The following is a 15,605-nucleotide window of genomic DNA, read 5'->3' on the forward strand; positions in this document are numbered from 1 at the left end:
GATCAAAGCCATTATCAAAAGTCTTCCAGTAAAGAAAAGCCCGAGATCTGATGGATTCATGGCTAATTCTACCAAACATTAAAAAAGAACTAATACCAATCCTATTCAAACTATTCTGAAAAATGGAGAAAGAGAGAAAATTTCCATACTATTTCTACAAGGTCAGTGTTACCCAGATGCCAAAACCAAAGACGTATATATATAAAAAAAGAGAAAACTGCAGGCCAATATTTCTGATCAATATTGATTTTTAAAAACTCCTTAATGAAATACTAGCAAACTGAATAAAATAATACATTAAAATGATCAATCATCATGACGAAGTGGGATTTATTCCTGGGATGCAAGGGTGGTTCCCCATACACAAATCAATTAACATGATACATTATATCAACAGAATGAAGAATAAAATACATATAATTATTTCAATTGATGCTTAAAAAACTTTGATAAAATTCAACATCCCTTCATGATAAAAGCACTCAAAAAACTGTGTATAGGAGGAACATACCTCAACATAATAAAAGCCATATATGAGAGACACACAGCTAGTATTATACTGAATGGTAAAGAAACCCTGTTTTCTAAGATCTGGAATATAAGAAGGATGCCCCCTGTTACCTCTTTAATATTGAACTGGAAGTTTTAGCTAGAGCAATTAGACAAGAGAATGATACAAAGGGCATCCAAATTGGAAAGGAAGACGTTCAAATTATATTAGTTTGCAGATGATGTTATCTTATATTTGGATAAACCTAAAGACTTCAGGAAAAACTATTAAAACTGATAACCAAATTCAGTAAAGTTTCAGGATACCAAATCAACGTACAAAAATCAGTAGCATTTCTATGTAAAAACAGTGAACAATATGAAAAAGAAATTTAAAATCCCATTTACAATATCTGCCCATAAAACTAAACACCTAGGAATTAACCAAAGAATTGGAAGATCTCTATAATCAAAATTGTAAAACACTGATGAAGGAAACGGAAGAGGACACCAAAACATGGAAAGATATTCCATGTTCATGGATTGGAAGAATCAATATTGTTAAAATATTTATACTACCCAAAGCAATCTACAGATTGAATGCAATCTTTATCAAAATACCAATGATATTCTTCACAGAAATAGAGGAGGTATCCTAAGATGTGCATGGAACCAGAAAAGACCCAGAATAGCCAAAGCTATTTTAAACAAAAAGAACAAAACTGGAAGAATTACATTACCTGATTTCAAATTATACTACAGAGCTATAGTAACTAAAACAGCATGATAGTGATGTAAAAAAGACATATAGACCAATGGAAGGGAATAGAGAACTCAGAAGAAATTTCACACACCTACAGTGAACTCACTTTTGACAAAGGTACCAAGAACATACACTGGGGAAAAGACAGTCTCTTCAATAAATGGTGCTGGGAAAACTGAATATCCTAAGCAAAACAAAAAAAGAAGAAAAAATGTGAAATGAAAGTAGACCCTTCTTGTCATATACAAAAATCAAATCAAAATGGATTAAACACTTAAATCTAAGATCTTAAACAATGAATCTATTACTACATTGGGGACAATCTCTAGGATATTGGTTTTGGGCAAATATTTCTTGAGCAATATCCCAAAAGCACAGGCAACTAAAGCAAAAATGGACAAATTGGATGACATTAAGTTTAAAAGTTTCTGCATAGCAAAAGATACAATGAACAAAGTGAAGAAACAACTTACAGAATGGGAGAAAATATTTGCAAACTACCAATCTGACATGAGATTAACCAGAGTATATAAGGAGCTCAAACAACTCTATAGGAAAAAAATATAACAATCCAATCAAAAACTGGGCAAAAGATTTTAATAGACATTTCTCATAAGAAGACATACAAGTGGTGCAGCAGGCATTTGAAAAGATGCTCAGCATCATTCATTATCAGAGTAATGCAAATCAAAACTACAATGAGATATCATCTCAACCCAGTTAAAATGGTGTGTATTTAAAAGACAGGCAATAACAAATGCTGTTGAAGATATGGAGAAAAAAGAACCCTTGTACACTGTTGGTGGTAATGCAAAGTAGTGCAAACAGTATGGAGAACAATTTGGAGGTTCCTCAAAGAACTTAAAATTTAACTGACATATGGTCCAGCAATCTCACTGTGGGGTATATACCCAAAAGAAAGAAACTCAGTATAGTAAAGAGACATTTGCACTCCAATGTTTGTTGCAGCACTGTTTACAATACCTAAGATTTGGAAGCAACCTAACTCTCCATCAACAGATGAATGGATAAAGAAAATGTGGTACACATACACAATGGAATATTATTTAGCCATAAAAAATGAGATCCAATTATTTGCAACAACATGGATGGAACTGGAGATCATGTTAAGTGAAATAAGCCAGGTACAGAAAGACAAACATTGCATTGTCTCACTTGTTTGTGGGATCTAAAAATCAATGCAGTTGGACTTAGGGATAGTGAGTAGAAGGATGGTTACCAGAAGCTGGGAATGGTAGTGTGAGACTGGAAGGGAGGTGGAGGTGGTTAGTGGGTACAAAAATAAATAAATAAATAAATGAGACCTACTATTTGATAGCACAATAGGGTGACTGTAGTCAATAATAACTTAATTGTATATTTTTAAATAACTCAAATAATGTAATTGGCTTGTTGGTATCTTACAGGATAAATGCTTGAGGGGATAGATACCCCATTCCCCATGATGTGCTTTATTTCAGATTGCATGCATGTATCAATATATCTCATGTACCCCATAAATGTATACACCTATGTATCCCTCAAAATTTAAAAAAAAAATACAGAAAGTGTTTTCTGCAGCAGTTGGATAAAATGTTCTGTTAATGTCAGTTAGGTCTGTTTCATTTACAGTGTAGCTTACCTTCCACATTTTTTTTTTTTTTTTTTTTTTGCTGATTTTTTTGTCTGAATTATCTTTCCATGATTTGAGTGGAGAGTCTCTCCCTATTGATGGAGGAACTGAGACTACTGGTATGCTTGCAACAGATCTTCAGAGGGAAGGCACTGAGAGTGAATGGAGGGAAGTGACAGAAGCTTGGCTGATGGAGAAGAAAGTTGGGAACCCTTAATGGGCTCCAGGACTTAATTTTTTAACTACACCTCCAAAGAAATGGGCAATTTTAACTGGGAAGGAGCAACCCACTCTTGCCAGGGGCCTCTGGAACCCCAAAAGGGGGAACCCCTTGACTACCAGGGACACTTGAGGTGATAGAGCTGCTTAGAGAAGTGGTGAGGCAGCAAACCAGCTTACTTGGAGCTAAGAGGGTGTGTGGTGCAGGAGCATCTGTAGTGAAGCATGCCCAGGGATGGTGATTCCCCTAGGCTCAACTTACTTCCATAAGATACCTTAGCCCTAGGTTAAGGTTAGACCTGTTAGACCTGATCTGTGCAGGGTGATCTTGCACTTCAGACACAGCTAGTCATACCTGAGTACCCTTTGGTCTGATGGCCTCTTCTGGGTCCCAGCCTGGTAATGTGTGCTTACAGGCCAGTCTCTGGTGCTGTGGAGGCCCACACCATAGCTTCTGCACTGGAAGACTGTGTCTGATCAGTGGAGAGCTCTAACAAGGCAGCCCCTATAGCCATGCACCAGCTCACAGGCTCACTCCCCATACTGCAGCTTTCCCTGGGCCCAGGGCAACACTCCCACATTACTTTGCTACCACATGTCTGCATGGGCAGGTTTTGCTTTACTTGTTCTGCCAGCGCACAGGAGAACAGTTCGCCCCCATTGTCATGCAAGAACAGATATTGCATATGAAGCCTTCGCCAGCACAGAGCCAGCAAGCCGTAGCCCCGCCAGTCCTCCATCCTTGTGCTAACATCACACAGAGAATAATGGATCCTCCCACACCCTGAGTGATCACCCCTGCTTGCGGGGCACAGAAAAGGCACCCAGATCTGCACAAGCCAGCACTCTGCCCAAAGCCAGCACCATCTTGAGTGCAACTGTGCATTCTCCAGCAGGGGACCCCCACCTCCCCTAGCTGCATTGCCTCTGCCACTGTGGTGAACGCCTGCAGGGAAACATGCACCCCTGCTTCCTGTAGCAGATAACATGATCCTATATTTAGAAAGCCCTATAGTATCAGCCCAAAAGCTTCTTAAGCTGATAAACAACTTCAAGAAAGTCTCAGGATACAAAATCAATGTGCCAAAATCAATAACACTTCTATACACCAAAAACACGCAAGCCAAGAGCCAAATCAGGAAATTACTCCCATTCAAAATTTCCACAAAATGAATAAAATACCTAGGAATAAACCTAACTGTAGAGGTGAAAGATCTCTACCAGGAGAACTACAAAACACTGCTCAAATGAATCAGAGATGACACAAACAAATGGAAAAATATTCCATGCTCATGGATAGGAAGAAGCAATATTGTTACAATGACCATATTGTCCAAAACAATTTATAGATTCAACAGTATTTCTATTAAATATTGATATCCTTCACAGAAGTAGAAAAACACTATTTTTTTTCATGAACATCAATGCAAAAATTTTATTTTTTTTAATTTATTTATTATTATTATACTTTAAGTTGTAGGGTACATGTGCATACCGTGCAGGTTTGTTACATATGTATACTTGTGCCATGTTGCTGTGCTGCACCCATCAACTCGTCATTTACATCAGGTATAACTCCCAATGCAATCCCTTCCCCTTCCCCCCTCCCCATGATAGGCCCCGGTGTGTGATGTTCCCCTTCCTGAGTCCGAGTGATCTCATTGTTCAGTTCCCACCTATGAGTGAGAACATGCGGTGTTTGGTTTTCTGTTCTTGTGATAGTTTGCTAAGAATGATGGATTCCAGCTGCATCCAAGTCCCTACAAAGGACTCAAACTCATCCTTTTTTATGGCTGCATAGTATTCCATGGTGTATATGTGCCACATTTTCTTAATCCCATCTGTCACTGATGGACATTTGGGTTGATTCCAAGTCTTTGCTATTGTGAATAGTGCCGCAATAAACATACGTGTGCATGTGTCTTTATAGCAGCATAATTTATAATCCTTTGGGTATATACCCAGTAATGGGATGGCTGAGTCATATGGTACATCTAGTTCTAGATCCTTGAGGAATCGCCATACTGTTTTCCATAATGGTTGAACTAGTTTACAATCCCACCAACAGTGTAAAAGTGTTCCTATTTCTCCACATCCTCTCCAGCACCTGTTGTTTCCTGACTTTTGAATGATTGCCATTGTAACTGGTGTGAGATGGTATCTCATTGTGGTTTTGATTTGCATTTCTCTGATGGCCAGTGATGATGAGCATTTTTTTCATGTGTCTGTTGGCTGTATGAATGTCTTCTTTTGAGAAATGTCTGTTCATATCCTTTACCCACTTTTTGATGGGGTTGTTTGTTTTTTTCTTGTAAATTTGTTTGAGTTCTTTGTAGGTTCTGGATATTAGCCCTTTGTCGGATGAGTAGATTGCAAAACTTTTCTCCCATTCTGTAGGTTGCCTGTTCACTCTGATGGTAGTTTCTTTTGCTGTGCAGAAGCTCTTTAGTTTAATGAGATCCCATTTGTCAATTTTGGCTTTTGCTGCCATTGCTTTTGGGAAAAACACTATTTTTAAATTAATGTAAAACCAAAAAAGTGCCTGAATAGCCAATACAATACTAAGCAAAAATAACAAAGCTGGAGGCATCACACTACCCAACTGCAAACTGTACTTCAGAACTACAACAACTAAAACAGCACAGTACTGGTACAAAAATAGACACATACGCCAACAGAACAGAATAAAGAATCCAGAAATAACACTGCACACTTACAGCTATCTGATCTTTGACAAAGCTGACAAAAACAAGCAATGGGGAAAGCATTTACTATTCAATAAATAGCACGGAGATAATTGGCTAGTCATATTCAGAAAATTGAAACTAGACTCTTTCCTTACACCATATACAAAAATTAACTCAAGATGGATTAAAGGCTTAAATATAAAACCCCAAAGTATACAAACCCTGGAAAACAACCTAGGTGATACCCATTCAGGATATAGGCACAGCCATGTATTTCATGATGAAGATGCCAAAAGCAATTGCAACAAAAGCAAAGATTAACAAATGGGATCTAGTTAAACTAAAAAGCTGCTACAAAAGTAACTCCCAAAAGAGTAAACAGAAAACCTACAGAATGGGAAAAAATATTTGCAAACTATGCATCTGACAAAGGTCTAATATCCAGCATCTGTAAGAAACTTAAACAAATTTACAAGAAAAAAACAACATCATTAAAAAGCGGGCAGAGAGTTCCGGCTTTGGCCTCCGCCGCTGCTGCCACCACTACTACAGCCACTGCCACCACCGCTGTCACCGTGGCTTGTTATTCCTAAAATGGAACCACTAGACCTGGATAAGTGTGTGGAGATAGCGCGGCTGTACAAGTACCTGCCAGAGAATGACATGAAGCGGCTATGTGACTATGTTTGTGACCTCCACTTAGACGAGTCAAATGTTCAGCCAGTATCAGCACAACTAACAGTGTGTGGAGTTATACATGGATAGTTTTATGACCTTTGTGAACTATTCAGAACTGAAGGTCAGGTTCCTGACACAAACTGCATATTTATGGGTGATTTTCTAGACAGAGGTTACTGCAGTTTGGAGACTTTCACTTACCTTCTTGCATTAAAGGTTAAACGACCTGATCGTATTACACTTTTGCAATGAAATCATGAGAGTAGACAGATAACACAGGTTTATGGATTTTATGATGAGTGCCAAGCCAAATATGGAAATGCCTAGAGATACTGTACCAAAGTTTTTGACATGCTCACAGTACTAACTTTAATAGATGAGCAGATTTTTTGTGTCCGTGGTGGTTTATCTCCTGATTTCAAAACGCTGGATCAAATTCGAACCATCGCATGGAATCAGGAAATTCTTCATAAAGGAGCATTTTGTGATCTGGTTTGGTCAGATCCTGAAGATATGGATACTTGGGCTATCAGTCCCCGAAGAGCGATGTTTTTCTATCAATTATCCCCCATCCCATCCCCACCCTGGACTCATTTGAGAAGACTTGAGAAAAGATCAATACAATTATCTTAATGTACAAAGTCATAAGCTGTAGCAGTTTCTAACTAAAATTTCAAAACACAAAAAGGAGAGCAGCCATTTAGACTAATTTATTTTATATCCATTTAAGATATCATCCAACAAAGGACAATGAAGTTTACATCTGGGACAGGTATACATAACTTGAGGCATCTAGAGTCCATCGTGCCCACCAAAAAACAACTTCGCTGCTGAAATTTCTTAAAACTTACCAAACTAAAACAAAAAGCTGAATGATACAAAAGGAGGAGTATTTAGGTGTAATCTGTCAATTGGCTTTTTTTTTCTTTATTATTATTATACTTTAAGTTCTAGGGTACATGTGCATAACGTGCAGGTTTGTTACATATGTATACTTGTGCCATGTTGCTGTGCTGCACCCATCAACTCGTCAGCAAGCATCAACTCGTCATTTACATCAGGTATAACTCCCAATGCAATCCCTCCCCCCTCCCTCCTCCCCATGATAGGCCCCAGTGTGTGATGTTCTCCTTCCTGAGTCCAAGTGATCTCATTGTTCAGTTCCCACCTATGAGTGAGAACATGCGGTGTTTGGTTTTCTGTTCTTGGTATAGTTTGCTGAGAATGATGGTTTCCAGCTGCATCCATGTCCCTACAAAGGACATGAACTCATCCTTTTTTATGGCTGCATAGTATTCCATCATGTATATGTGCCACATTTTCTTAATCCAGTCTGTCACTGATTGGCATTTGGGTTGATTCCAAGTCTTTGCTATTGTGAATAGTGCCGCAATAAACATACATGTGCATGTGTCCTTATAGCAGCATGATTTATAATCCTTTGGGTATATACCCAATAATAGGATGGCTGGGTCATATGGTACTTCTAGTTCTAGATCCTTGAGGAATCGCCATACTGTTTTCCATAATGGTTGAACTAGTTTACAATCCCACCAACAGTGTAAAAGTGTTCCTATTTCTCCACATCCTCTCCAGCACCTGCTGTTTCCTGACTTTTTAATGATTGCCAGTCTAACTGGTGTGAGATGGTATCTCATTGTGGTTTTGATTTGCATTTCTCTGATGGCCAGTGATGATGAGCATTTTTTCATGTGTCTGTTGGCTGTATGAATGTCTTCTTTTGAGAAATGTCTGTTCATATCCTTTGCCCACTTTTTGATGGGGTTGTTTGTTTTTTTCTCGTAAATTTGTTTGAGTTCTTTGTAGGTTGTGGATATTAGCCCTTTGTCAGATGAGTAGATTGCAACAATTTTCTCCCATTCTGTAGGTTGCCTGTTCACTCTGATGGTAGTTTCTTTTGCTGTGCAGAAGCTCTTTAGTTTCATTAGATCCCATTTGTCAATTTTGGCTTTTGTTGCCGTTGCTTTTGTGTTTTAGACATGAAGTCCTTGCCCATGCCTATGTCCTGAATGGTATTACCTAGGTTTTCTTCTAGAGTTTTTATGGTTTTAGGTCTAACATTTAAGTCTCTAATCCATCTTGAATTAATTTTCGTATAAGGAGTAAGGAAAGGATCCAGTTGCAGCTTTGTACTTTAGGCTAGTCAATTTTCCCAGCACCATTTATTAAATAGGGAATCCTTTCCCCATTTCTTGTTTTTCTCAGGTTTGTCAAAGATCAGATGGCTGCAGATATGTGGTATTATTTCTGAGGGCTCTGTTCTGTTCCATTGGTCTATATCTCTGTTTTGGTACGAGTACCATGCTGTTTTGGTTACTGTAGCCTTGTAGTTTAGTTTGAAGTCAGGTAGTGTGATGCCTCCAGCTTTGTTCTTTTGGCTTAGGATTGTCTTGGCAATGCAGGGTCTTTTTTTGGTTCCATATGAACTTTAAAGCACATTTTTTCCAATTCTGTGAAAAAGTCATTGGTAGCTTAATGGGGATGGCATTGAATTTATAAATTACCTTGGGTAGTATGGCCATTTTCGCAATATTGATTTGCAGATTACATGATTGTATATTTACAAAACCCCATTGTCTCAGCTCAAAATCTCCTTAAGCTGATAAACAATTTCAACAAAGTCTCAGGATACAAAATCAATGTGCAAAAACAACAAGCATTCTTATACACCAGTAACAGGGATACAGAGAGCCAAATCATGAATGAACTCCCATTCACAATAGCTTCAAAGACAATAAAATACCTAGAAATCCAACTTACAAGGGATGTAAAGGACCTCTTCAAGGAGAAATACAAATCACTGCTCAGTGAAATAAAAGAGGACACAAACAAATGGAATAACATACCATGCTCATGGATAGGAAGAATCAATATTGTGAAAATGGTCTGAATTTTTGTTCTTGTTGTTGTGTCTCTGCCAAGTTTGGAATCAGGATGATGCTGACCTCATAAAATGAGTTAGGGAGGAGTCCCTCTTTTTTTTATTGTTGGAAATAGTTTCAGAAGAAATTGTACCAGCTCCTCATATTCCTTCTGAAACTATTCCAATCAATAGAAAAAGAGAGAATCCTCCCTAACTCATTTTATGAGGCCAACATCATCCTGATACCAAAGCCTGGCAGAGATACAACAAAAAAAGAATTTTAGACCAATATCCCTGATGAACATTAATGCAAAAATCCTCAATAAAATACTGGCAAACCGAATCCAGCAGCACATCAGAAATCTTATCCACCATGATCAAGTGGGCTTCATCCCTGGGATGCAAGGCTGGTTCAACATATGCAGATCAGTAAATGTAATCCAGCATATAAACAGAACCAAAGACAAAAACCACATGATTATCTCCATAGATGCAGAAAAGGCCTTTGACAAAATTCAACAGCCCTTCATGCTAACAACGCTCAATAAACTAGGTATTGATGGAACGTATCTCAAAATCATAAGACCTTTTTATGACAAACCCACAGCCAATATCATACTGAATGGGCAAAAACTGGAAGCATTCCCTTTGAAAACTGGCACAAGACAAGGATGCCCTCTCTCACCACTCCTATTCAACATAGTGTTGGAAGTTCTGGCTAGGGCAATCAGGCAAGAGAAAGAAATAAAGGATATTCAGTTAGGAAAAGAAGTCAAATTGTCTCTGTTTGCAGATGACCTGATTGTATATTTAGAAAACCCCATTGTCTCAGACCAAAATCTCCTTAAGCTCATAAACTACAGCAAAGTCTCAGGATACAAAATCAATGTGCAAAAATCACAAGCACCCTTTTACACCAGTAACACACAAGCAGAGAGCCATATCATGAATGAATTCCCATTCACAATAGCTTCAAAGAGAATAAAAAACCTAGGAACCCAACTTGCAAGGGATGTGAAGGACCTCTTCAAGGAGAACTACAAACCACTACTCAGTGAAATAAAAGAAGACACAAACAAATGGAAGAACATACCATCCTCATGGATAGGAAGAATCAATATCGTGAAAATGGCCATACTGCCCAAGGTAATTTATAGATTCAATGCCATCCCTATTAAGCTACCAATGACTTTCTTCACAGAATTGGAAAAAACTGCTCTAAAGTTCGTATGGAACCAGAAAAGAGCCCGCATTGCCAAGACAATCCTAAGTCAAAAGAACAAAGCTGGAGGCATCACGCTACCTGACTTCAAACTACTATAAGGCTACAGTAACCAAAACAGCATGGTACTGGTACCAAAACAGAGATATAGACCAATGGAATAGAACAGAGCCCTCAGAAATAATACCACACATCTACAGCCATCTGATCTTTGACAAACCTGACAAAAACAAGAAATGGAGAAAGGATTCCCTATTCAGTAAATGGTGCTGGGAAAATTGGCTAGCCATAAGTAGAAAGCTGAAACTGGATCCTTTCCTTACTCCTTATACAAAAGTTAATTCAAGATGGACTTAAATGTTAGACTTAAAGCCATAAAAACCCTAGAAGAAAACCTAGGTAATACCATTCAGGACATAGGCATGGCCAAGGACTTCATGTCGAAAACACCAAAAGCAATGACAACAAAAGCCAAAACTGACAAATGGGATCTAATTAAACTAAAGGGGAACATCACACACTGGGGTCTATTGTGGGGAGCGTTAGTGGGGAGGGATAGCATTAGGAGATATACCTAATGTAAATGACGAGTTAATGGGTGTAGCATAGCAACATGGCACATGTGTACATATGTAACAAACCTGCACGTTGTGCACATGTACTCTAGAACTTAAAGTATAATAATAATTTAAAAAATTATACATTCATATTTGTCAGCCAGGCCTGGAAGAAAAATATGTATTATATTTCTTTTAGTTCTATGCGATGAATAACAATGATAAAATTGTGAATCATCTTTTGATGATTTATTATTTATGCCTTTGGCTGTTAGATGCAAAACACTGCGAACTAGTTCATTCAATTACAAGCTTTCTTCATTTATTTTTCTTTTCTCTCCTCAATATAAAGAATCTCAAAGATTGGAAAGATAGAATATAAAGAATCTTCTAACATAGGAATAAACATTTTTTGATCAGCTTTTAACCACAAGGCTCTGTGCGAAAAACTGCAGATGTAAAGATACAATATCTGCCCTCATAGAGTTTATGGTGCACCCGATGAAATAACTAAATACCTGAAAATACAAATAAAAATACAAGACAGTATAAAAGTAGCAAAAAGAAAGAAAGAAAGAAAAGGAAGGAGGGAGGGAGGGAGGGAGGGAGGGAGGGAAGGAAGGAAGGAAGGAAGGAAGGAAGGAAGGAAGGAAGGAAGGAAGGAAGGAAGGAAGGAAGGAAGGAAGGAAGGAAGGAAAGAAGGGTACCAGCTCCTCTTTGTACCTCTGGTAGAATTCGGCTGTGAATTTGTCTGATCCTGGGCTGTTTTTCATTGGTAGGCTGTTAATTACTGCCTCAATCTCAGAACTTGTTATTGGTCTATCCTGGGATTTGACTTCTTCCTGGTTTTGAAATGGGAGGATGTATGCATTCAGGAATTTATCCATTTCTTCTAGATTTTCTAGTGTATTTGCATAGAGGTGTTTAGAATGTTCTCTCATGGTAGTTTGTATTTCTGTGAGCTCAGTGGTGATATCCCCTTTATCATTTTTATTGTGTCTGATTCTTTTCTCTTTTTTCCTTTATTCATCTGGCTAGCAGTCTATTTTGTTAATCTTTCTAAAAACCAGCTCCTGGATTCATTAACTGTTTGAAGGGTGTTTCTTGTCTCTATCTCCTTCAGTTCTGCTCTGATCTTAGTTATTTCTTTTCTTCTGGTAGCTTTTGAATTTGTTTGCTCTTGCTTCTCTAGTTCTTTTAATTGTGATGTTAGGATGTCGATTTTAGATCTTTCCTGCTTTCTCCTGTGGGCATTTAGTGCTATTAATTGCCCTCTAAACAGTGCTATAGCTGTGTCCCAGCAATTCTGGCATGTTGTGTCTTTGTTCTCATTGGTTTCAAATAAGTTATTTATTTCTGCCTTCATTTTGTTATTGACCCAGTAGCCATTCAGGAGCAGGTTGTTCTGGTTCCATGTAGTTGTGCAGTTTTGAGTGAGTTTCTTAAGAAGAGTATACATTCTATTGATTCTGGGTGGAGAGTTCTGTAGATGTCTATTAGGTCTGCTTTGTCCGGAGCTGAGTTCAAATCCTGAATATCCTTGTTAATTTTCTTTCTCGTTGATTTGTCTAATATTGACAGTGGGGTGTTAAAGTCCCCCACTATTATTGTGTGGGAGTCTAAGTCTCTTTGTAGGTCTCTAAGAGCTTGCTTTATGAATCTGTGTGCTCCTGTATTGAGTGCATATATATTTGGTGTGGTTAGTTCTTCTTGTTGCATTGATACCTTACCATTATGTAATGCCCTTCTTTGTCTTTTTTGAATTTGTTGGTTTAAAGTCTGTTTTATCAGAGACTAGGATTGCAACCCCTGCTTTTTTTTCTTTCTATTTGCCTCGTAAATATTTTTCCATCTCTTTATTTTGAGCCTTTGTGTGTCTTTGCATGTGAGATGGGTCTCCTGAATACAGCTCACCAATGAGCCTTGACTCTTTTTCCAATTTGCCAGTCTGTGTCTTTTAATTGTAGCGTTTAGCCCATTTGCATTTAAGGTTATTACTGTTATGTGTGAATTTGATCCAGTCATTATGATGCTAGTTGATTATTTTTGCCTGTTAGTTGATGTTGTTTCTTCATAGTATCAATGGTATTTACAATTCGGTATGTTATTGCTGTGGCTGGTACTGTTTTTTCCTTTCCATATTTAGTGTTTCCTTCAGGAGCTCTTGTAAGACAGTCCTGGTGGTGACAAAATCTCTAAGCATTTGACTGTCTGTAAAGGATTTTATTTCTCCTTCACTTTTGAAGCTTAGTTTGGCTGGATATGAAATTCTGAGTTGAAAATTCTTGTGTTTAAGAATGTTGAATATTGGCCCCCACTCTCTTCTGGCTTGTAGGGTTTCTGCAGAGAGGTCTGCTGTTAGTCTGATGGGCTTCCCCTTGTGGGCATTCCGACCTTTCTCTCTGGCTGCCCTTAACATTTTTTCCTTCATTTCAACCTTGGTGAATCTGATGATTATGTGTCTTGGGGTTGCTCTTCTCGAGGAGTAACTTTGTGGTGTTCATTGTATTTCCTGAATCTGAATGTCAGCCTGTCCTGCTAGGTTGGGGAAGTTCTCCTGGTTAATATCCCAAAGAGTGTTTTCCAGCTTTGTTCTATTTTTCTTGTCACTTTCAGGTACACCAATCAAATGTAGATTTGGTCTTTTCACATAGTCCCATATTTCTTGGAGGATTTGTTTGTTCCTTTTCATTCTTTTTTATCTAATCTTTTTTTCACACTTTATTTCGTTAAAGTGGTTTTCAATCTCTGCTATGCTGTCTTTTGCTTGATCGATTTGGCTATTGATACTTGTGTATACTTCACGAAGTTCTCGTGCTGTGTTTTTCAGTTTCATCAGGCCATTTATATTCTTCTCTTAACTGGTTATCTAGTTAGAAATTCCTCTAATTTTAAGGTTCTGAGCTTCCTTTCTTTGGGTTAGAACATGTTCTTTTAGCTCAGAGGAGTTTGTTTTTACCCACCTTCTGAAGTTTACTCTTGTCAATTTGTCAAACTCATTCTCTGTCCAGTTTTGCTCCAGTGTTGGTGAGGAACTGTGATCCTTTGGAGGAGAATAGACATTCTGGTTTTTGAAATGTTCAGCCTTTTTGCACTGTTTTTTCCTCGTCTTCATAGATTTATCTACCTTTGGTCGTTGATGGTGGTGACATTTGAATAGGGTTTCTATGTGGACATGCTTTTCGTTGCTGTTGATGCTACCCCCTTCTATTTGTTAGTTTTTCTTCTAACAGTCAGGGCCCTCTGTTGCAGGTCTGCTGGAGTTTGCTGGAGGTCCACTCAAGACCCTGGTTTCCTGGGTATCAGCAGCGGAGGCTGCAGAGCAGCAAAGATTGCTTCCTTTTCCTTCCTCTAGAAGCTTTGTCCCAGAGGAGCACCTGCCAGATGCCAGCTGGAGCTCTCCTTTATGAGGTGTCTCTTGGCCCCTGCTGGGAGATGTTTCCCAGTCAGGAGGCACAGGGGTCAGGGACCCACCCGAGGAGGCAATTTGTCCCTTAGCAGAGCTCGAGCACTGTGCTGGGAGATTCGCTGCTCTCTTCAGAGCTGGAAGGCAGGAACGTTTAAGTCTGCTGAAACTGCACCCACAGCTGCCCCTTCCCTTAGGTGCTCTGTCCCAGGGAGTTGGGAGTTTTATCTATAAGCCCCTGACTGGGGCTGCTGCCTTTCTTTCAGGGAGGCCCTGCCCAGAGAGGAGGAATCTAGAGAGGCAGTCTGGCTATCGCTGCTTTGCCAAGCTGCAGTGGGCTCCGCCCCATAGTATAGTTTAAAGTCAGTGTGATGCCTCAAACTTTGTTCTTTTTGCTTAGGATTGCTTTGGCTATTAAGACTCTTATGGTATTTATATTAATTTTAGAATAATTTTGTCTAATTGTCTAAAAATGTCATTGGTAATTTGATAGGAATAGCACTGAATCTGTAAACTGTTTTGGGCAGTGTGGCCATTCTCATGATATTGAGTCTTCCTATTCATGAGCATGAAGTGTTGTTGTTGTTGTTGTTTGTTTGTTTGTTTGTTTTTAAGACAGAGTTTCACTCTGTCACCCAGGCTGGAGTACATTGGCACAATCTCAACTGACTGCAACCTCTGCCTCCTGTGTTCAAGTGATTCTTCTGCCTCAGCCTCCCAAGTAGTTGGGACTACAGGCACACACCACCACACCCAGCTAATTTTTGTATTTTTAGTAGAGATGGGGTTTCACCATATTGGCCAGGCTGGTCTCTAACTCCTGACCTCATGATCTGCCCGCCTCGCCCTCCTAAAGTTCTGGGATTACAGGTGTAAGCCACCACGCCCAGCTGCTTTGTGTGTGTGTGTGTGTGTGTGTGTGTGTGTGTTATCTCTGATTTCCTTCAACAGTATCTTGTCATTCTATTTGTTGAAGTCTCTCAGCTCCCTTGTTATCTGTATTCCTAGATATTTTATTTATATTGTGGCTATTATAATTGGGATTATGCTATTGATTTGACTCTCAG

General features: G+C 38.8%; 1 protein-coding gene and 1 pseudogene across 2 annotated transcripts in view; both read left to right on the forward strand.

The window, feature by feature from the left end:
• Positions 1–15,605, forward strand: part of LOC105463868 (zinc finger X-linked protein ZXDB-like) — a 98,232-nt gene that overhangs the window by 41,679 nt on the left and 40,948 nt on the right. The window lies entirely within an intron of this gene.
• Positions 5,056–8,276, forward strand: LOC139360620 (serine/threonine-protein phosphatase 6 catalytic subunit pseudogene; annotated as a pseudogene).

Source organism: Macaca nemestrina, chromosome X (assembly GCF_043159975.1).
Source record: "Macaca nemestrina isolate mMacNem1 chromosome X, mMacNem.hap1, whole genome shotgun sequence".
NCBI classification, from domain to species: domain Eukaryota; kingdom Metazoa; phylum Chordata; class Mammalia; order Primates; family Cercopithecidae; genus Macaca; species Macaca nemestrina.